A 23,819-nucleotide genomic window follows, 5' to 3' on the forward strand; every position below is an offset into this window, starting at 1 on the left:
CTCCTCATATTAGTCTTCATATTGAATATCAAATGAAAATTCTGGAGAGTAACAAGAATATAATTATTTAGCATTTTTCTTCTTGGAACTGTCTGAGGAAAACAAATAGTGTGAGCTAAATGTTCCTTTCTGAATTTGTAAAGTGCCAATATAATGAAGAAAACATATTTAGCCATTATAGAGTGTGTCCTTCTTGATAAGTTTTGCTCTGAAGATTGAAACATAGATCACCACTAGGTTTTTAATATCATCTTGTTAATATTCTATTTATGTAATAATAGAATGTTCAGTCTTCATGTCAAAGAAGTGAGCTTCCAGGGATTTCCCGCCCCATAGTCAGTATTGCCCTTGTCTTGAAGACTGGGATTCCTCCAAATTGTTCTTTTTCATAATTTAAATATGTTGAAACAGCTTTTCTTTTCCTTCCCATTTGCTCCCCACTAAGGCCAGCCAAAGATAACTTTGTGAGCTTGCATGATATCTCATTTCCCTTTTTGATATTTCTCTTCTCATTTATTTCCCAGGTGAATGTCTTATGTAACCTAAGTGGTTCCCAATTGATCTTCTTTGAGCTGTGAGTGGATATAGTTTACACTGAGATTTTATTCTGTAGGGTTATGCATTATAACATACCCAAAAGAAGGCCCTAACTGATCTGTAATCATAAATGGAACATGTATTAGTTACATTATCTCATTTTTGTGATGAGAAATGAGCACACAGTAGTCTCTGTCCTTGAGAGGAATGAAATAGAGATGATTTTTATTAATAATGTTGGTTTTCATTTATTGAGCTGAAAAATATGTACTAGGTAGTATTTTAAGCACTTTCTATGAATTATCTCTTTGAATTCGCATACCAACTCTGGGAAGAAGGTACCATTATTAATCCCATTTTACAGATTGGGAGGATAAAGCCTACTGGGATTACTTTACTTTACCAAAGTCACATCGCAAGTAAGTGGTGGAGCTGGGATATGAACTTAGGCAGATTGACTTCAGCATGTGGTTCTTATGCTTATTTGTACGTTAGAATCACCTGAACACATTTGAAAAGTTACCTATGACCATATTCTTTCCTGAGAATCTAATTAATCTGGGGTGAGGCCAGAGGATCAGTGCTTTGTAAAATTTATTCAGAGATTCTACAACATGGCCAGAGTTGAGAACTTAGGCTCGAGAGGCTGCAGTCACAGGAGAGATTAACTCAAATTCAACCAACTGCAGAGATGTCTGTAATGTACAAGGTGCAGTGCTATGAGCTTCACATGAATGACCTCTTGTATTTCTCACTGCAGTCTTGTGAATGGAGATAGACATCATTATCTCAATGATAATGAGAAATTCTCAGTGTAGAGAGATTAAGCTGCCTAAGGTTTTCCAGCTAATAAGCAGCACACCCTGGGTATGAACAGAGTTCCTTTAACTTCCAAATCCAGATCTTTTAAATGAATACTAGTGTACATAAATTAACAAATATTTATTATGTAGCTAGTATGAGAAGGGCAATGTGCTAATCAATCACTATGATGAAAATACGTGAAATTATAATAAATACTATCAGTGAGAATATCATTGGTTATTAGTATTAGCACTGCTAATTGTATAGTGCTGGCCATAGTGCTGAGGGATTCAGAGGAGTAATTGATGATGATTCCATCAATCACCTATGCATGGTCATAGGATGCATAAGAGAAAAGGAAATATTTTTGCAAAGAGAGCCAGACTTCAGAACTGGCTCACTAAACTTAAAAAAAAATCAAAACCCAAGTATTTAAAAGATAAAAACAATATGCAGAATTAACCAGGATCATCACTTTTACCTTGGAATGATGGTGAAGAATCAATAATTGTCTCACATAACTATATTCACAAAGATCATGACTTGTCTTTACACATCAGTGTAAGAAAAACAGGAATTTCCTTTTTCTTTCTTTCTTTCTTTTTCTTTCTTTCTTTCTTTCTTTCTTTCTTTCTTTCTTTCTTTCTTTCTTTCTTTCTTTCTTTCTTTCTTCTTTCTTTCTTTCTTTCTTCTTTCTTTCTTCTTTCTTTCTTTTTCTTTCTTTTCTTCTTTCCTTCCTTCCTTCCTTCTTTTTTTTTTTTTTGCTAGAGTCATGTTTACTGGAAATGTTAAAGATTTCTTTCAGTGACCATAACTAGATGGCTTTTTAATTTTTTTATAAGTGGGTTTATGAGTGAGACAGGCTTTCGACTGGGTTTTTAATATTTAGATATGAAATTTAAGCCTCAATGCCATTCAACTTAAGGGTTCTTTTTGGGCTGGAGAACTTGCCCAATGTTCCTCAAATTATACCACCGATATCCTTTTTTTTTTAAGCCATGCTGGGCATGGAGGCTTGAACTGAGATCGAGACCTGAGCTGAGATCAAGAGTCAGATGCTTAACTAAGCCACCCAGGCACCTCTGATATTTTTTTTGTTTTTGTACCACTGGTATTTTGACTGATAATTTGAGCCCCAATTCTTGTGGCTCTTTACAGCATTTACAATAAAGAGGCCATGTTCTTTTTAGGCTCAAATTAAGACTTATTTAATACAGTTACCATTCATTCATTCAAATACGGCAGTTTTTATTGCACACCTACTATGTGCCAGGCACTATTTTAGGTATTGAGGATTAGCAGTGAACAGAAGAAATTTCCTGCTTATATAGAACTTACCTTTCTGATGGAGTTGGTGGGGAAAGACAGATATTAAATAAGTAAATAGCAGATAAGATGATGACAAGTGCAGTGGAGATAAATGTAGCAGAAAAATGAGCATAGGAAGAAGCCAGAGTAGGGAGATAATATTTTTGGAAGATTAGTGAAGAAAGGAAAGAAAGAAGGGGCAAATCATTTATATATCTGGGAGAAGAGTCTTCTTAGCCAGGGAAATAGCAAGAAAAAAAGGTTTCGAGACAGAAGTGACTTACCTCATTTGGAAAAGAGCAGAAAAACCAGTATGGCTGGAACCCAGTGAAGAATAAGAAGTCAGGGGATGTGTCCAGTGAAGTAGTGATATCTCAGTTCTGTAGAATCCAGTAGGCTCTGGGAAGACTTGTCTCCTACTCCAGGGATGTGGGAAGTGGAAGAATTTGAGTAGAAAAATGTCATCAGACATAAGTTTTAAATAATTATTCAAATTTCTGTATGTAAAAATAGGGAGACCCGTTAAGAAGCTGTTGCACCGTTCTTGCCAAGAAATGATGGTAGCTTGTTCTAAAGTGTTGTTGGAGGTAGAAAGATGGTTACATTCTCTTTTGACTTTGAAAGTAGAGCCAATGGGATTTGTTTTGGGGTTGGAAATAAGTCACGAGTTTAAAATAGAGAAATCAAGATGTTAAACCTGAACACGTGGGAAAATAGAACTACTATTTATTGTGATGGAGAAGGTAGCAGGAGGTTTGGGTAAAATCAAGAGTATTAATTTATACAGGTTAAAGTCTCATGCCTGTTAGACATCCAGTTGGTGATGTTGAAAGGCAGATAGTTACAAAATAATGCATTTTAGTGGAGAAGTCTGTGTTGAGAGCTAATAGCACTTAGATAACATTTAAAGCCACAAGCTTGGATATATATGTGTATATAAAGGAAATATCTAAAGCTTACCCCTGGTGCAGCCCAGTATTTAGAGTTCGGTAAAATGAGGAGAAAATAGAAAAGGGATCTGAGAAGCAGGAGTCATTCTGCTAGGAGATTAAATGAGAACAGTGACCCAAAGGTCAAAAGAAGGAAGGACTTCAAGGAAGAAGGAGTAATTAGTCATGACAAATACTGCCACTGGGAGAGGCCACATGAAAACTTAAGTTTAATCATTATATTTAGCAACTAAAGGTCATCACTGACTTTAATGAGAGTTGTTTCGGTAGATTTATCAAAGGTTTCCAAAGTTGAATTCTTATTTGTGAAGATAAAAATGTTACTTTCTTAGTGAAGAAGAGATCTTATGAATCTTTTATTCCTTGAATTCTACTGATGGATCTTCTGATACCTTGATTCTTTAGAAGGGATTTAAGTTTTTGTGTTTAGTAAGAAAAATGAACTAATTTGCTTGACTGTGGAAAGCTTCTCAAATGGACAAAGTCAAATACAAGGTGCTGAAAAGATAAGATGCACTCAACCTGTTGTTTGGTCTGTGTTACTCCAAATGACTGATTGAACTGTAAGGTTACCCACAATAGGCACTCAGATAGGTATCACCCCAATAAACACTGAAGGCCTGAGAGACAGGGTTTTAAATCTAAAAATTTGAAGTTAATCAAATTTGTCCTAACACTTAGATAAGAGGAGGAGAATCCATCTGAAAGATCATTATTACAGAGCTTTCTGGGAGTTTGCCCACACATATGATTAATTCTGGACACTTTGGTAATGACAATGGAGAGAGTTGCTAAAGTTACCACGTATAATGTATAGGTGAAACTTTGTGTGATGAGCAGCTGGAACATACATCAGAGAAAGGCTGTAGTGGTAGGTTGGGATTCGTTTGGTTTGGAGGTAAGTCTGTGTGATTCCATATTCTGTACTCCTAACGTTATAATATCTTACCCTCCTGTATGTGCAGGGGGTAAATGTCAAATAAATAATTTATCTTAAACCGTCTGAGCTAAGCAAACAGACCTGTGAATCAAATTTTGATTTACCTTTAATTCGACACCTGTTTTCACTCCATCTTCTCTTCCCATATGTAAGGATGACCCTGCACTTCGCTTCTCCAAAAAGGCAGCCATTACTGTTCATTTGATAGAAGTTTCCCTTATTCCAGAATTTTTGTGTTACAAAGAATCATTTAACTTTTCTTGACCTTAGTTTCAGCTTTTTAAAATAGAAGTTTGGATTAGCTGATCCGTATGGTCCCTTCAGGTGCTGAAAAATTATACATTTTATGGGTATATGTTAATAAACATGAAATCATGCTATTAGATATGAAGAGTGACTTGAAATGCTTTTTTTTCCCTCATAAGTGCAAGAATAGCTCTGTGATGGTGCTCAGTCACATTAGAAAAGGAGGAGAAAAGGTTACACAGTATCTCATAATCCTGAGATGTAGTGTGTAATTATCCATTTGCAAAAGGCTTTCTTTATGTTCTGTTTCACTGGGAAAGTTAGAGCAAAGTGAAAATAAAGTTCTGCAATTATGAAATCTGCTCACTTGGCTCTTTCTGCTCTTCAAAGTAAATTCTGTGTTAATAGAGAAAAGTTAGTTAGTGTAACAGACCTCTAATTTGTTACCATTGTAATTATTTTTTTTCAGACCCATTAACAGTTGTGAATGAATTTAATGCTCAGTAAAATGACAATCTCAGCTGTGGTCTGATCCAGGCATGGCACCAGCCCGCTGGGATAAGACCCTTTTAAATTGTTTCTGATATACCTAATTTTCACTTAAAGAGTGTCCTTCTTTAAACCTTTGGAGACTTGCTTACCTGAGATTAAATGCTCTGTTTATCCCCGATTAATCATTCATTCATTCAATATTTATTAAGTACTATGTGCATTTGTTTTTCTAAGCACTAGGGATGGAGCAGGGCACAAGTCAGACTTCAAAGTCCTATGAGGAAGATGGACATGGAAAAAATTACTACATAGTGTGTATGTTATGATAGAGCAATAAGATGCTAAAGAAACAGTCTGAGCAAATAAGATGCCATGGAGACAGGGTCTGAACTTAGTCTAGGATCAGGGAAATTTTGGAGTAAGTGGGATTGGTGCTCAACTCTGAAGATGAATTGGAGCTAATTGTGTGAAGTGTGCATGTGGCTGTTTGACTGTGTGGGAGGGTACAACAGGGATTCAACGAGGGAAACAGCATGGGCAAAGGGAATAAAATATGACAATAAGGACAAAATCAGGGAATGCAGCAGAGCCTATTATTAATGGGAAATTAAGATGGGAGAGTTTAAGAGGGAAGGAAGTTCATGGGAAATGAGGTTGGGGAGGTGAGTAGGGGGGAATAGGGAAAAACTTTGTAACACATTAAGCAGTTTTGTACTAAATTCCTAAGAGCAGTGGTAAGAGAAGGAAACAATAATCAGATGTGAATTTAAGGTGATCGATTGGGTTCTAAGGTGCATCTTGGAGGGGAAAAGCTAGGAAACAGGGAGATCACAGCTCAGGTTCAAGAGATGATGACATCTTAGACTAGGATATTGGCAGTGAGTCTTGAGTAAAATAGACAAATTTAGAGCTATTTCAGAGACGAAACCCCCAGGAGTTGATTGGATATAAGAAGTGAAGGAGAGGGGTGCCTGGATGGCTCAGTCTGTTGAGCCTCCAACTCTTGGTTTTGGCTTAGGTCATGAGGCCAGGGTTGTGGGATTCAGCCCCGCATTGGGGCTGAGCATGGGGCTGAGCACATGGAGTCTGCTTGAGATTCTTTCTTCCCCTCTTCCCTCTCCCTCCCCCTCTCCTCCTGCAGCCCCAGCCCCCACTCATGCACACACACTCTCTCTAAAATAAATAAATTAAATAAATAAATAAATAAATAAATAAAACCTTAAAAAATAAAGAAAGTGAAGGAGAGGGAAGAGTCAAGGCTGACTCCCAGGTTTCTGGCTTGAGTAACTGTAGAGATGGGGTGGGGTGAGGTCATGTTTCCCCTGATTAAGATGGGTACCTGAGGTGTGTGGCTGAGACAAGGAACTTGGAAGTGGAAGATGTAGGAAGGAGGAGGCAGTGATGAGTTCCATTTGGGATTTTCAAAGTTGAGGAGAGTGTAAGACATCCAGGTAGAGATGGGAACAGGCAGTTGGATGTATGAATCTGGAATGCAGGAGCTAAATCTGGACAAGATTTGACAGTCATTAGTTTGTAGATACTTTCAGTCTGCCAAGCACTGTGATTGCCCCTCTACTATGGCACTCACCTTATTTTGGATTATATCTATCTGTGAATATTTCTCACCACCCCCCGCAATATTTCTCATCCCCCTGCTACCCTCAAGGAGAGGGTTACTTGAGGGCAGAAACTGCATTACCTTTTTTTGTTGTTGTTGTTACCCCTGCAGAATTTTGCACAGTGCCCTACAGAGGGATCTGACTTGATGACTTGCCAAATGCAGTTGTTTTCTGTGATCATCTAACTTCCTTTACTGGGAGAGTTGGTTTTGGCCTACTGAGTGCTGCCTCCGTGTTCTTCCTTCACTGAAAGAACTCTCCTCTCTCCTTTCCTGGTTTAAACCCTGCTTTCTTTTTAGTCTAGTTCCTCATAGTCTAAAGAAGATAGCACATTCTACAAAAGGACACCAAACTGGAGGCGAGGAGATGTGTGGAATAGCCATCAGTTGTGTTTCTTTTAGGTTGGGTAATCTTGAGCATTATCACGTTCTTTCATACCATGCTTACCCATCTGATAAAGAAATGGTATCTAAGATCCTAAGTACAACAGACTTCGTTTCCCCTCTTTTGACCTCATTTAACTTTTGTTTATTCCCTTATGTTTTGAACTATGCACATTAGTGCTTATATTCTTAATTGTTTCATTTATGTATGTTACGAATTTTCTCTGCTCAGATACATTCAAAGCTCATAAGGAGTTTATTTTCTGGTATTCCACACAACCTTCATTCTGGTGCAGTAGTAATCACAAAATGCTCAACAAATACTTGCTGAATGCAGCTGGAAAGGAACAAGAGCATCAGAAACATGCACATGATGACTCTGTACATTTTGTTACATTTTGCCTTTGCTTCATGCGGCCCTAACTCAGCAAGGTGTTACAGAACAGGAGTTAAATTCTGTTGTTTTTCCCATACTTGCTCAAGGGAAAGTTAGTTGATAATCTGAGATGCTATATGAGGATTTCTTTAAGTTTTTTTTTTTTCTTAAAACAAGTGGAGAACTTTTCTTCAAACAATAATCTCATATCGTATAATCTTGCAAACTATTTAAAAATTAAGTGAGAGTGGATCTGGTTGAAATAGTAATGGACCCTGGAGTCCTCTGTGTAATTTCCCCTTGTACACGCCCTTTCTGGACATTTGGGCAGAACTCCTGGAGTTCTGGAGAGATTAGGTGGTCTTTTAGTTTTCAACTGTTGGCTCTATAATTCTGACTACCAGTCAATGCTATGACTTGTCTCTGTTTCTCTTGTATTCAGGCTTATGCTAGATGCTGTGGGGACTTTTAAAGATGAAGAAAATGTAGCCCCTGCCATTGTTTAGAAAGATAATCTCCTTTATATGCATGAAGCAAGTAAAGGCCCCCATATGATGGCACTGCCTATTTTTCTGTCTGTGGAAGAATTGAAGCAGATGATCCTCAGTCTCTTCCAGGTTTCACGTTATATGATTCTAAGTGTTAATGATGTGGCCATGTGCATTAAGTGCTTTGAGCTCAGGAGTAACACACTATCTAAATTCAAGGACCATTACGTGCATAATCACAGTTGCTAAGCATGGACAAATTCCCTATTTGCATGATATCTTCAAGAAATCCCAAGGGCAACACTGTTTGGGACCCCCCCCCAAAATTACCTTTATTTCTTCAAGAAAGAAAGAAAGAAAAAGAAAAAGAAAGAGAGAAATATAAGCCCCCTCTGCTCCCCAGGCTCTTCCTCAGTGTGTTGTTGCAGGCAAATCATTCATTTGTCATTTAGGAAAATATCCCAAATGGTATTCTCCCCTGATTCAAATGAAAATGAAACTTTCAGTGCCGGGCTGTGTTGGTTGCCAGAAGTGTCTGGGTTAATTGCACACCTGCATTTTATTTCAAGTAAATTGTGTGGAGCCTCCTCCCTGCCATTTGTGCCCCTCACAAAGCAAGAGCCCACTTGTCTGGAGGCTCTTTGGGCAATGAAGGACTGCAGGAAAAAATTAGTCATCCTCTTTTCTTCCCTGTGACTTCTTTGACCTTGAGACTTCTAATGGCATCTCAGACAAAATGAACATAATCTAATGGACAGCGGGGAAGAGGGAACGGCCGGGTACATCTGTCGTATTACTGGGCTGTCTGAACAGTCAATGAAGCAGGGCCAAACCATAAGAGGCCTGTTCAGTTTAGCTCCAGGGTCTGCAGAGAAGGAGCACAATCATTTATCTTTATTTACTGAACTCTGCTTTCTGTTTAAGAAAAAAAATTGACAGGTTGACAAAAACCCGCGTTGGAGCTGCCCGCTGCCCAGAGATAAATGCTATTTGTGCTCTGGAGATTCAAGGACAGCTCACGATGCCCTTTAGCTGGTTTCAGTAGGTGCCTATTATATGGAAACAAAAATGCCAAGGCATCTGGATTCTCCTTCCCCACCAGCACCTTCACATCTTCCCATAGAAGGATCTGGTAGACGGATACATGGAAAGAAGTCTTGTAAAGAATGGGAGGCATGAATCCCCAAGGAGACAATCCAAATTGGAAATCTGGGCAAGAGAACCAGGTGGCAAAGATGACTGGGAAATGTTGAATATCCCCTAGGTTTCTTTATGATGAGATGGTGAGAGATTTACCCATGGCATCCATAACACATATAGTATAATTTCTGTCAATAGAAGGGAAACAAATGGGCATGTTCCAGCTGCAGAGAAAACTTCTATTCTGAGCTACAGAGCAGGAATTTAGAAATAGGATTTTAAAGTCCTCTCCACCTGTGTGTCTATTCCTTACTGAATGATGTCGGTCATATCACTGACTCTTTTTTTTTTTAAAGATTTTATTTATTTATTTGACAGAGAGAGACACAGCGAGAGAGGGAACACAAGCATGGGGAGTGGGAGAGGGAGAAGCAGGCTTCCTGCGGAGCAGGGAGCCCGATGCGGGGCTCGATCCCAGGGCCCTGGGATCATGACCTGAGCCGAAGGCAGACACCCAACGACTGAGCCACCCAGGTGCCCCAGTCACTGACTTTTTTAATGCCACATCAATGGCTTACAATACTTTTGTTAGAATAGCCATACCAAAATGATATTCATGTTCATCAGGGAGTATATAAGACAGTTCACTGGGAGTGAGGAAAAAAAGAGAGTTTGTTTATTTTTCCTCTCTTCCATCTTTTAAATTTTTTATTGAATATGTTTTATAATGTATGTAATGCATTCATATAATGGTATATAGATGTGATTTATAAATATAAAAGAGATAAGTGCTTTCACACTTTTCACAGATGGGAAGCACAATTAAACAAATCTGAGACCATTTTGGAGCCTTAGGAATGTTTTCCTATTGACACTAATTCCCTAGGCAAATTGCCCAGACACAAGATGCCCCACTGTTCATGGAGATATTTTCCCAGAAATTCTGGAAAACAGTCACTTCTTTATCCCGTATAGTTCCTGAAATAAATAATGCTTTGTATTACACTTGGCATACCATCATTCTTTTTTCTTCCTGCCAATATTCATGTATATGTTAATATTACCAGTAGTCAGTCTTGGGATATTTTCTGCCTTGTGACCTGTTTCATGCCATTTATGTGAGATCCACCAAGTCTCCTGTGGGACAGGAGTTGGGGCTGGAGGCCATGTAGGGGAAAATATAGGAAAGACTACGAGGCTATGGTTTCCTGCATTTGGGCATATGGGAGTGTCTTAGGTGAGCATCAGAAACCCTGTATACCATAGTGACTCTGCTTTGGGGCACTGAGAAGGATAGCCCAAGAGTACACCTGTCAGTTTTAATGCTCTTGACTAGCTTCACTGGTCCACATTTTAAGGATTTGCTTTAACTACATCCAGAAGAAGCTAGTGTGAGGTGCCGTGTGTGTCTGTGAGAGTTCTAATGTTCAGGGATGAAATGGAGGTCTGCCCAGAGGCAGAGCCAGCATTCTGGAGCCCAAGCTGGTATCAGACAACTCAGTGCAGGGGGAGCTGCAGTACTGACCGGAGGAAAGGTACACTGGAGAGCTGGGATGAGTGGAAGCAGGGTGAGGGTGGACTCTAGCAAGAAGTGTAAGAGATGGAGCAGCAAAACTTGAAGAGAAGCTGAAAAGAACCCTAATGACAAAAAGCCATGATCTCATTATATAGGTATTAATGAACCAGACATTGGGGTATGGGTAGAATGAGAAGAAGGCATCCAGAGGGTGTGATTAGAAGGTTAAATGATAGTGACCTGGAATGAGTTAGGTTTGGTTTACTATAATAGGTCCTTGAATTCTCAGCCATGAGACTTAGAGAAGGAGGATGATACATTCTGCTGAGACCAAACTGGCAGCTTTGGAGGCCAGTAGGGTGGGGAAGGCTGTGTCTCTGAAAGTCACTCTAGTAGTTTGTGAACCGTGGTGTCTGCTGGCTTGTAACATGTCACTGTGTCAGGTTTCGTCATGTTTAAGGAACTCACCTTGACTGATGCAGCAGGATAGGGCCACCAGAAACAGACACTGCAAACCAGAGTCAATGCAGAAGCGGTTTTGTGAACACAGTCTTGAATGCTGTGGATGTCACACACTCCAGCAAGCCTGACTTCCCTTGCTCTGAACTATTCGCTGAGATTGTTTACTAATATTTTCTACCCCTTTCAGGGAATAAATCACCACTAGGATATTTTTATTGCATTAAGTAAGAAAATAATAAATATGTTATAAAGAGTGTGGCTTATATATTTCACCCATTTACTTAATGATTTACATAAATAAAAATAATTTGGGGGATTATGATGAGTATTTTCTGAAAATGTCTCAACTAATTGTTGTTTTCTGTTCACTTTGTTATAATTGAATAATTTGAATCATAGCTGTTAAGAATAATTATTTTGAGATATTAAACATAATCACCATTTTCTTCCTTGATGTTTATTTCTTGTATTATGTAGTTATTGTGCCCTAGTATCCATTAATGGCTGTGTACTTTTTATTCATTAAAATCAGTTTATGATAGGAGCTTTTGTTTCTATTTAATTTAAGAAGCACTGAACATTTAGCTCTATGCATAGCGCTCTGCTTGGTGCTGGAATGGAAGATGTAGGTGTTGTGGGCTCTCAAACAGGATGCCCTAGGACATGCTTTGGTATCAAGACAAACCACAGCGTCTCAGGGTTTAACACAGTTACAGGTTATTTACCTTTCATTTGAGTCCAATTCAGGTCCTGGCAGTTTTTCTTGGAGACAAATCTTCTATCACTTGTTGGGGTTGAGGTTCTTTCCATCTCAAGATTTTGCTATCTTCTACATAAGGCTTCCAGGGTCCCTTTGGAGGGAGAGAGAGCTGCAGGATTGCGTAGGGTGGATTTCATGTGCAGACATAGAGGGGGCTTCATCATTTGTGTGACCATCCCATTAGACTAGAAACAAATTACCTCTCTAGTGCATACTATTAAGTTTACCAACCTCTTCCTTTAGTGCAATAAGCTCATTAGGCATGTGATCTTCCTTCCCAGGTATATAGCAGGCAACCATTCTACTAAGAACTTTAGTACTTCTTTCAGAGCATACATGCACAGAAATCTTTCTAGCCTCTTACATCAATTTTATGGCCTCTCATTGTTTGGTTCCTATGTCAGTGGCATACATTTTAGGTGTTTGTTACAGTGGCACCCCACTGCGAAGTGTCCGTTTCTGTACTATTAAGCATAGTTATGCTGTGATTCAGTAACAAACCCTAGAATTAGATTGAAGGGAAGAATAAGAGTTAAAGCTAGAAATGTCTGGGGGTGCCTGGGTAGTTCGGTTCGTTGAGCGTCCGACTCTTGATCTCAGTTCAGGTCTTGATCTCTGAGTCGTGGGTTCAAGCCCTGCATTGGACTCCATGCTGGGCATGGAGCCTACTTTAAAAAAACAAACAAAAACAACAAACAAACAAGCAAAAATTAGAAATGTCTGCAGGATCCAGACCACAGGGAAGAGAATCAGAGGTGATGTAGGGATTGTAATCTGGCAGGGGCATGCAGACATACAATAAGGAGAAATGGAGGCAGACTAGCCATTTAGTAGACAATTGCTATAACCTGAGAAAGATATCAAGGGTCTAAACCAAGGTTGTATGGAAGAAACAGGAAAAAAAGGAAGCGTCTGAGAGATATCCTGAAGGAAGAACATCTGGGTTTGTAGAAAAGTAGTCAATCAAAGTCAAAGGCACAGGTCCTGGTTCTAATTACTCAATTTACTAGCTGTTTAATTTCCTTTATCCATTGTTGCCTCCCTCTAAGACTGAAATGATCAAATCTGGCCTATAGATTTCTAAAGTGTATTTTGAGAACCAGATGATATTAAATAACTGCAAATGTTTTGTAGACAATAAAATGTTAGTAATAAGCATTAAGTAAAAAAGAAGTAATTAAAGATGGCTCCAAAGCTTTGTGCCTGGGTAACCCTAAAAATGTTGGCACTCCTAACAGAAATGGTAGGGGGAAGGGATAAGTGGGGCATGGTGATACATTGGCTTTGGTCACAATAAGTTGGAATTTTCATCCAGGTCTTCAGATGGATATATCCAGCAACAGCGTATCTTAGTTGGGTTCCCCAGAAGGCAGTCCTAAGATGATGAACAATGTACAGGTGATTTGTAAAGAATCTAGTAAGGAAGGGGGTAAAGCAATTCAGGAAAAGGGAAGAAGCCAAGTGAGACTGAGATTTCAGGCAGGTACCTGAGGAGGGTGACCTCAGTCTGACCCAGGAAGACTCTGCAGTGTGAGTCATGCTTCAGGGCTCATCCCTCCTGAGGCAAGAGAGCAAGGCTGTCATACTGCTGTGGCCTTTAGTGGTCAGCTGTTGGCTAAGGGCCTGGCCACGCCAACTTCTAGGCACTTTCTGTGTTTTCCCTGAGCTGGCAAATAGGCTTTAGGAGCTAAGGGTAGAAATCCAGCTAAAGAAGAGCTAAAAGTAGGCAGTTAGAACCAAGAAAATGGAAGATAGAGACAACAAAAGGGATCCACTGGGATCTGAAAGAAGCTTCAGAAGGGCAGTTTTTGATTTTAGGAGAAAGGGTGAAATGAGAAATTTGTTTGTTTTGTTAGCATCAGATAAGCAGTTGAAGTCAAGGTTCTACATGTTAATGGGGTTTTTGGGTATCTCTGAGCTTTTTATTATTTCACTTTTTGTAAAATTTTTTAATTTGTAGGTCCTAACATTACTCTTTACCCATGTTTCCTTTTCTTGTCCTCAGATGTCTGCAATGTAAGAATAGTGACTTAGGCAAAGTTATTCTCAGTACTCTACCAAAGATTTGGAAAGACTCTCTACCATCTTCTCAACTATTATAGGGTATCCCACTGGCCTGCATTCTCTTGAACACCCTAAGCACTCTGTCTTCTCTACCAGAGATATTCTAATCAAATTCACAGAAGTCATGTGTGCCTAATAGAGATTAAGCTCCTTTTATCACTCTTATTCTCTTCTTCCCTTCCCCTGACTCTTGAGGGTTATTATCATTTAATAACAAACTTATTTCTCTTTTTTTAAGATTTTATTTATTTATTTAGAGAGCACAAGCATAGGGAGGGGCAGAGGGAATGGGAGAGAGAGAATCTCAAGCAGACTCCACGCTGAGTGTGGAACCCAATGCGGGGCTCGATTTCAGGACCCTGAGATCATGACCTGAGATCATGATATAAGCCAAAATCAAGAGTCAGATGCTTAACTGACTGAGTCAGCCAGGGGCCCTCTAATGAACATGTTATTTTTAAGGAGTATTTTGTTATCCCTAGGCATACCTGAGTACCATAGAGCACTAGGTGAAGAGTTTAGTGATTTTTGAGAATAAATATAAAGAGGCTGAGAAAAAGAAGATACAGGGTTTGAGCATGAAGAAGTGAGCCTCACTTTTCAGGGAACTTTGGTTTTCTCATTGACTTCTTAGATATGTCTTGAAGGTGAATCTTCTTCCACAGGCCATACTCTGAGCTACCAATGAGATTAAAAACTTTCCCCCCTTCTCCCTGGAAAGTGTGGATTTATGTGGCAGAATTTTTACTTAGTAATTAATTTGGACCCCAACAGTGTGGAGATGGTGAGAGAGGGACCCTAATAAGAATTGATGTTAAGTTAATAGCAGGTGACAGTGACTTCATCAAAACCTCTGTGCAAAACATCAAGTAGATGGAAATTTCAGTTCTGGTACATTACTCAGCTGAGTATCATCAGACCTGCTTACAAGGGTCATAAAGATTATTTGTACATTAAAGAAGCGCTTGTCCATCAAGCTCAGTATGAAAGAGAAGCAGGAAAATCACCATCTCATCAAACACAAAAAATACTGGTGCAGTTCCACTAATGATATACTCAGTACTTTGCAAAATTTTCACTGGCTATTTTTCATTATTTCTTTAGAAACACGCGCGCGCGTGCACGCACACACACACACACACACACACATTCTTGCCATAAGAATGAGTGAGAGAGGGCTAGAACAGATGTCATTATCACTTCCATATCTGACCCATCCACAAATACCACCATAGGGAGATGGGGGTAGGAGGGACAGCAGGGAATGTGGCCATTGTGATTTAGACAAAACTTGCTAGCTAAATAGATGGCAAGGGTCACCTGATGAAATGGAAACTTGGTGAGGCTAGAACAAATATGAAGAAAAATCACAGTGTCTTTGGAATATTAGCCTCTCTGGTTCATCATTGCATAAGGTCACTGCTTATGGATCAGGGATCAAGAAATAAAGCAGTAACAGAAAATGTTTGAATACAATTGAGACCAAATGACAACATTCCCCACCATACAAAGTTCAAGTACAAAAGGGTGATTCAATTATGTGTTCAGGATACACGGGACTTTGGGAGGTCACAGGATGCCCATTTCATTTTGAGTGATTTGAACACTTATCTGGGACGCTGAATTGTTTCCTCTTTACTAAGGATTGAGCCTTCCTATTAGCAACACTTCTTCTGAATAGGAAGCTCAGAAGTTTTGTGCAAGTGGCTTGCAACAGGAATATCTTTGTTTCTTACCTCTGTCCCTTGGTACCTTCTATAAGCCAAAAGGACATTTCTGATTAATATGGTAATTAGCTAGTTATTAAAAACAGTAATCATCTAGAAATTATTTGGTGCCATAAACATCACATACAAAGAATATATTCGAATATTTAAAGTTAAACATTATAATTGGCTTTGTATGCAAGAAGCCAAAAGGGACATAAAGAATTTTTAAGTTCCCAAGAAAGCACTCACATTAAGAACAAGTTGTCTTTTTGATCAGGTTGAATGTTAGTGCCACACATCCAGTAGATTCCCCTTGTGGCCAGTAGCAATGAACCAATTTCTATTAATGAAGAGCTCATGTTTATGGCTAATATAGAAGAAAATGTACTGAAGGGGGGAGCTTAGTCATTCATTGGAGATAGCTTAATTCTGGTAATTTCCAATTTCCAAGCTTGTTTTAATTTGTTATCAAAGTAATCACTCATTCCGGCTGGAGTCAGAAGTAGCTTTTTGTCGTCTGTAGCCTGACAGATTATTCAGATGGAACCCCATTTTTTAAAGCTCACCTGCTCAGCATCTGTGATATGCTCATAAGTTCTAAGAGGTATGGTTTTCAGCATCAGAGCCAGGCTGAAAAGAACTGAGGCCACTTTACTGCAGTTTTCTGAGCCAAGGAGTATATATGACTCCAAATCCTTATTAAAACACACACAAAGAGAAGTACATGATGGGGAACAGAGATTGGAGGATGGAATATTCACTGGACTTCATCTTGTGTGCCAGCCTAATCCTACAAGCTTCCTTGCTCACACTGCCACAGGGAAAGTTTATCTGGATTTCGCTACAAACATGAGACTACTCCCATGGGGTTGCCTTTGGCTTTTCTAGTACTGGTCCACATTTCCTTTGATCCACAGTGTTAATTTATCCAGTGTCCAGGCGAATGGTCAGCTAAGTGTGTTTGGCCAGCTGCATAGAAGTCCAGCAAATGATTTTGTGCAAATACTAAACACTATTTAGAAATTGAACTTTGAGGTTTATACTAGATTATGCAATTTACAAAGATGATTCCACTACCAGAAACTTGGATGTTACTTTGCATTGTTTCATCGGGGTAAAATAATGAAATGAAGGTTCCTACTCAGTGTTTCCTACTTGCTTCTAAAACTATGGTGGTAGAGAGCACACAGGAAGCATGTGAAATCATATTTCCATATTCTGTGGATCTGGAAAGGCCTCAGGGCCACTTCCACAGGAGACAAAACTGCAGCCGCGCTTGATTGACTTAGCTATGTTTACACAGCTTTGTAAGGTTACAGCGAGGATTACAAGGCTGATTCACAGCCAGCGTTTTCTTTATATCTGAAGAAATAGAGCAGTTGAGATAGAGATGGAGGGAAAGAGGAGCCAAGGGATAAAATGTTATCGAGGTTGTGGTGGGAATCAGAGGGGAGGAGGGAGCTAAAGCAGAGGACATACTTGTCTCAAAGACCTTCCTTCTCAAGTTTGTCATCTCTGTTGATCTCGTGGAAGCTGCAATTTTTTTAAAGCAAAGTAGGGGAGGAGGATGGTTAAAGTAGATAAAAAGCTGATTGTCACTAAAACTACAACTTTAGGATATGCTTTCTGAATATATACAAGAAACACAACCCAAACCACAGTTCCCTCATTGTCACGGAGTAGCTTCCAGGGATGATAATGAAGAATTGTCTCCTCTTTATTGCTTTGGCTGATGCTTGGGTCTGTGGCGCCAAGAATCTGGATCTCCCAGAGCCAGGCAGTGGAAAAACAATACATTACTATTAAATAATGGGATCTCTGGTACCCGGACTGCAATGGAGGAAGGGTTAACCGAGCTGGGGCTTTGTACAGCTGAGCCTCCATCTATAATCTCTTGTTTTTCTAGGCTGGGAGGAGGAGAAAGGAGCCTTGGGGGAGGAAAATACAGAGTGCCCTAATCTTATGATAAAAATAATATGATTCCTATACCTGCTATCTCTCCCCACCAGGTTTCTGTTCCCTCCACAGAACACTAGTAATGCCCATAAATGTCGGTTAAAATAAAAATTTCTGTTCCATTAAACATATGAAAAATATGTTGCATTGAATACAGTTGGTTTGGGAAATCTGTTTTTATCCCTCCTAACCAATCGTCCATACTAACTGCAGCTGCCACAAGTGGCAGTGCATTGGGCGGGGGCTGGGATCCGAATCAGGGTCAGGCTGACCATCCACACAGTAGATGTCCAGGGTGAGCCTTGTGCATCTGACACCAGGCTGGCTCTGCTCAAGTTCTAAGGTACACAGTCTGGCCAATGTACTCCTGGAATTCAGGTGGGCTTGTGTTCTCAAGGTAAATGTGATCTGCCCTTGTTTGCACTCTGAGAAGCTTGAACCACAGTGGTGTACCCTAAACCAGGGTAGGCTCTCTCAGCACACAGTCTGTGACATTAGGGTCAGTCTGTGCTGGTTACTGACCCATGTGGCAAAAGACTTGGCTGTGCTAACTCACGTGAGTGTAGCAGGTGATATGGGACCATGTGTCTACAAACCACTTAAGACCTAATTTCTTGTCTACCTACTACATGCAATGCTCTGTGCTGGGGACACTGCTGAGTTACTAAGCATCTTCTATGGGTCAGAAGCTTGCCCATGTGATCTCCTTCATGAGGTAGGTAACATTTTTTCCTTCATTTTTATAGTAAGGAAACTGAGTCAGAAAAGATACTTGGGCTAGGGTCAGGTCCTTTGATAAATGATGCCTTTCCAATCAAATTCCTTGCCTCCTTCCCACCTTAGATATGGCCCCTTCAACCATGGCAGTGCCACTAACATATTCTTCTCTTAGCTCCAGGCCTGTCTGTGTATGAGGTACTTTCTTTCCATACAACTCCTTTGCATATGCATCCTTGCCCCTTTCCTTAACTGCAGTTCATTCTTCAAGATTACTTTGCCTATAACAAACCCAGAATAAACAGACTTTATTCACATTATTGCAATAGGGAGATCTGAAGATCAGGGTGTCTCAGCAGGATGGCTTTGCCTTAAACTTTTATAGAAAGGAGAGGACAAATTACAGGTAAGGTGATTTTACAGTTGGGATTGTATTTGAAATCACAAGTTTCAGTCAACTGAATAGGATTGCATCTAGTTAATTTTAGGAGGACAATTTCTTTCTTTCTTTTAAAAGACTTTATTTATTTATTTGAGAGAGAGAGAGTATGAGCATGAGCTGGGCATAGAGAGAGGAAGAAGCAGACTCCCCCGCTGAGCAGGGAGCCCACACAGGCCTTGATCCCAGGACCCAGAGATCATGACCTGAGCCAAAGGCAGATGCCTAACTGACTGAGCCATCCAGGCACCCTGGGAGGACAGTTTCTAATCTGTTACTAATTCGTGAGATGAAGAATGGGGAGTTGGAGGGTCTGTGCCTGGCTTTTTAAGAAATTCAGGCAAAAGAGGCAAGGACTGTGTTGGGCTGTCACAGGTTAACAGAGGAGACATCTATGAGTCTTCTGGGAAGTTGTGAGAAAGAGTGGACCAGCGTGTCTTAGATCTAAGTCATAGTGGAAATGGGATTCTTATGGTAAGCCATTTCCCAGAACACAAAAAAGTGTGTGTGTGTGTGTGTGTGTGTGTGTGTGTGTGTGTGTGTGTGTCTTTGGGGGACGGGGGTAGAATTTCTTAACCATTCTGTTTTCATGGCTTGGGTGAAGGTCAACACTGGGAATTATTTCCCAGTTGCCCCAATCTGGATTAGGGGCTTCCTCTCTTTACTCCCAGAATACCCTGGACCTGAGTCTGCCATCATACTCATTACACTGCATTTACTAATGTGTTTACTTGGCTTGTTTTCCAGTTAGCCATCAGCTTGAAGACAGTGATGGTCTCCTTGCCTTTGTATCCCCAGCCAGCTAACTTCCTGGACTGCTGGAGGCTCTCATTTGTTGTGGGTATAGAATGGGTAGATACCAACTGGTAGGGGGGATTTTAAGGTAAGGGGAAAGTCTGAACAAAGACACAGTGAATGAAGCTGGCTGGTGCAGAGAGGAGGGTGAAAGATAAGGCTGGGAGCAAGTAGAGCCCTGGGCCCCCCAGTGCCTACAGCTTCCATGAGGGCCTCTCCAATCCATTCCTGAATCAGGGCAGACAGGATGCCCTTCAACACACTTTGTGATTTTTCCTGGAGCTTGGTCTTCAGTGATCCTGGGCTGTCACTTTCACCCTTTCCCCCGTGGCTGATTTTTCTGCGGTTCTGATGACACTGCTGTCAGAAAGTTTTTCCTGGCAGTTCAGCAAAGGGAAACAGAGGGTATTGTATTCCATCAGTAGCACATGAATCCCTTCTCTTCTCACTGCTTCCACCCTACAAATATTTATAGATATCATTATGCCTCCCTTAGCTATCATTTATCCAAGCGGTAACAGCACCAGTCTTTCCATCTTGCCTCATAAATCAACCCCTCCAGCCCCTGCAATCATCTCCCTGCTCCTCTCTGAACTCTCCAGGGTCTGTCGACATCTTAATAAGGTACCCCAAACCAAAGGCTCCTCTCTACCACGGTACTAAAACAATTACCTGCCTATTAGGGGAATGGCATATGCTAAAAAGACACTTTGGCCTTGTGGATGCCAGTGTGGATTTCAAGCTCATTTCTCACATGTGGCCACTTCTCCCTCCAGAATGTTTTCTGTGGGATTGCTGCCACTGTGCCCCTTCTTTCCCTCCCACCTGCTGCCCAACAAAGATCAGAACTGGACTGGGTTTGCTCTCAGCCTCTCCCACTCTTCTTCAGGACTCTCCCTTCCAAATTTCACCTTTGCTTTCTCTGGGCTTTCATGATGACCCACACTGGGCCCTCATGTCTTCATTGTGGCGTTCTATCTCAAACCCCAGGCTTTTCCCACTCCCTGGTCCTTTGTCAAAGCATTTCCATTGACCCTTAAGTTTGGGAAACTTGTGTTCAAACCCCAGGTCTAACATGCTGGCCCAGTAGAATGACTTTGGGGAAATTATTCAACTTCTCTGCCTCAATTATCTTATCTGTAAAACGGGGATAAGAATTATATCCAACTCACGGACTATTGTGAGAATTAAAGCAAAAACATGTTAATAATACTTGGAGTTGCTACTGTCCTCTTCTTCGTACTACCTTCCTTCTTTTTCTCTAGCTTATTATCTTGGATGGGGATCTACACCAGTGATTTATAAATCAAAAGGGGAAGAAACATATTTTCCTCAATTACCTAGACATTTTAGGGGAAAAGTGGCTTTAAATGAGACTTTTATTCATTATTCCTTTCTTTGAGATGTGGAGGTGCTCTGTAGTGATGTAAAATTGCAAAAAGAAACCCTGGTTGGCTTTATTATTTACTTGTTTTCATGATTTTTGCTAAAAATAACCAAGAAGGAGAAAGGAAACCCACAGATAATGTGTGGTCATTGTGGAATTATATGACATTCCTTCTGAAGCAGCCATGTTACTGTCTTAAAAAACTAAATAAGACATAGAATATATTTGACAGTATTAGAGAATGTCGAAATAAATGAACTGATGAAGATTATGAGAGAGGTACCTCTACAGGTATATCTGAGTCTAATTAGGAAAATAGAGCCTCCATCAGGTTGTTCAATTGTAGGAATTTATTTTGGGCAACTAGTTAAAAAGGTCTTGAAAAAACAGCAAACCAGATATTAGTAATGGTAGGAAGATGCTACTGGCTCAGGACTGAAGGGAGGAAAGGAAATGGTAGTATTACTAGAGCCGAAGGGCCAGGGCTGCCTAGGAGGAAATGAAACTACTTTGATCGCCTCAGCCAAGGAGGGCAGCACTGCTCAAGATGCTTGACCTACAGGTTGAGGAAGTATGCCTAGACTTCTCCCATTTTCCTCCTTTTCATTTCCCATCACTGGCTGAACTTAGCCAGAAACTATTTGGAGAAAAAAAAAAATGTGAATCAGCCCTTGTAATACAAAGCAGAAAAGGGGAAGGGCAGGGAACGGATCTGAGAGCAAACGGGTGAATTGATTACACAGCAAGAATCATTAACACGATATCTATAATGGCAGTCGATAAAACGCCCAAGGGGTTTAGAGGGCTAGACTAACTCCATCTCTATCTCTGTCTCTGTCTCTGTCTCCACGTCCACCTTTATGTCTCTGTCTCCCTGAATCTCACAGATTAAAGGAAATGCGCTCTCCTGTTAAGGAAAAGCAAATCCTGTCTATTAGTTAGGGTCTAGTCAGGAGACAGAAACTATATCATTTATTTTGAATTGGGTAAATTTTCTCCCCAGTTTTATTGAGATATAATTGACATATAGCATTATATAAATTTGAGGTGTATCACATGATTTTATAGATGTATATACTGCAAAATGATTACACAATTAACATATTAAAGTCTGTCACCCCACAGTTACATTTTTTCCTTGTACTGAGAACTTTTAAAATCCACTCTCTTAGAAGCTTTCAAATATACAATATAGTACCATTGAAAGGGTAAGTTAAATATGAATAATTGATAAATTACCTGCTAAAAGGGATAAGTGGGAGCTATAGAGGCTAACAAAGGTAGCAACTAGGGAGGGCAACCATCACCCTTAAGGTTGAAAAAAAGTGAACAAGATGAAACTTGGAATCTTGGAGGAGGGCCCTTGAGGCTGAGATCCAGCCCGCCCCCATGGCCTAACTGATGTAGAAGCAAATGTCCTCTACAGTGTCCCAGCTCGACTATCATGAAGTAGGACAAAAAAAGGTGTGGTTCAAGTTTAAGAGGCAGTAAATTAATAACTGGCACACCTGCCAAAGTTTCTTTGGCCAAGTTTGTCTTTCCATTTTACCATTTAAGCAATAATACTGGGGGTCAATTTCAAGACAAACTAAAATCCATATATTTGATTAAGGCTGGAACTATATATAGGCAGCCATGAGTGTGGCTTTAGATAGTCTATATGTGTCTTGAAAGCTTCCACCAGGTATGATTCATTACACTGAAAGGCTGCTAAATATGGAGTCTATCTTGATTGAATCAACAAGAGGAAATTCCCCTGTCTGTGGGCAGAATGCTATAGTAAAAACTTAGGAAATTGCTTCTCTTTCCTCCTTGCTTATCTAAGTCAGATCCTTCTTTAAAGTTCAGTTGAAGTCCCATCCCCCTCTCCAGCTGACATATCTCCTTCAACACAAATCTTTTTTTTTAAGATTTTATTTATTTATTTGACAGAAAGAAGCACAGTGAGAGCGGGAACACAAGCAGGGGGAGTGGGAGAGGGAGAAGCAGGCCTCCTGCTGAGCAGGGAGCCCGATGCGGGGCTCGATCCCAGGACCCTGGGATCATGACCTGAGCCGAAGGCAGACGCCCAAGGACTGAGCCACCCCGGTGCCCCCACAAATCTTTTTTTATGGTGCTTTTATTCAGTACCATTCATTTGAAAAAGTCTAGTTAGTATGTGTTTGTGAGAGTGAATGAGTGTGTGCGTATTTAATAAACCTTGTCTCACCAGTCAGATTGACAATTCCTTGAGTTCCTTGAAAGGAAGCACCTTGTCTAGTAATAGTCAAGCTCATTGGGACAGGCAATCTGTGCCTTGTGAATTTACTGAATCCAAGAGAGGTTTTTGCAGAGGATGTGATACTTAGGCCTGACTCACACCTTGCAGGTAATTTGATTTTTGATAAATGGAAAGGAGTTTGTGTATGTGAGAATGCATGCACACGAATGACAGTGGGACTGTGTGTGTGTTGGCTATGATGGTGGGATGGGTCTCTTTTCTAAACAGTGGAAGCAGGCTCATGATGGAGAGTACAGACACTAAACACTGGGCAAACAGAGAGAAAGCAGGCAGGAGAGTCTGAGCGAGAAAGCAAGCATAAACTAAATATTCTTGTCCCAGCTTCCATCTCAAAATCTTGATCCAGTGCCTTCGCATATTGATGAATTCAGGGGTGCATAGAGCACCCCATTTCATTAACAGTAATCTCCATTCAGGAAATTGTTTTCTTATTTCCAGCATACTGAGAAA

Source organism: Callorhinus ursinus, unplaced genomic scaffold (assembly GCF_003265705.2).
Source record: "Callorhinus ursinus isolate GAN/ISIS: 27379988/994484 unplaced genomic scaffold, GSC_fseal_2.0 scaffold11, whole genome shotgun sequence".
Classification (NCBI taxonomy): domain Eukaryota; kingdom Metazoa; phylum Chordata; class Mammalia; order Carnivora; family Otariidae; genus Callorhinus; species Callorhinus ursinus.